The sequence below is a fragment of the Parus major genome, chromosome 13 (genome assembly GCF_001522545.3).
Source record: "Parus major isolate Abel chromosome 13, Parus_major1.1, whole genome shotgun sequence".
Lineage (NCBI taxonomy): Eukaryota > Metazoa > Chordata > Aves > Passeriformes > Paridae > Parus > Parus major.
Window position 1 is genome coordinate 373,184 of NC_031782.1, and position 253 is coordinate 373,436.

Consider the following 253-nt stretch of genomic DNA (forward strand, 5'->3'; position numbering starts at 1 on the left):
CTCCTACAACATGAGACTCCACAGGAAATAAAATGCTCCCTTTTTTCAACGAGCAAATGAGGCCAGGTTTTCTTTCATAATATTTAATGAAAGTTTGTCTTTCCCCTAACTCCGTAATATTGCTAAATAAAACCTGTAATATCTTTTCAATTATAAACTAACAAACCAATCACATTATAAAAAACCCAAAACAAGGTAATACAGGTGACACAAAAAGAGGACAAGAAAATACTGATTTCCAACCCTCCCTCCC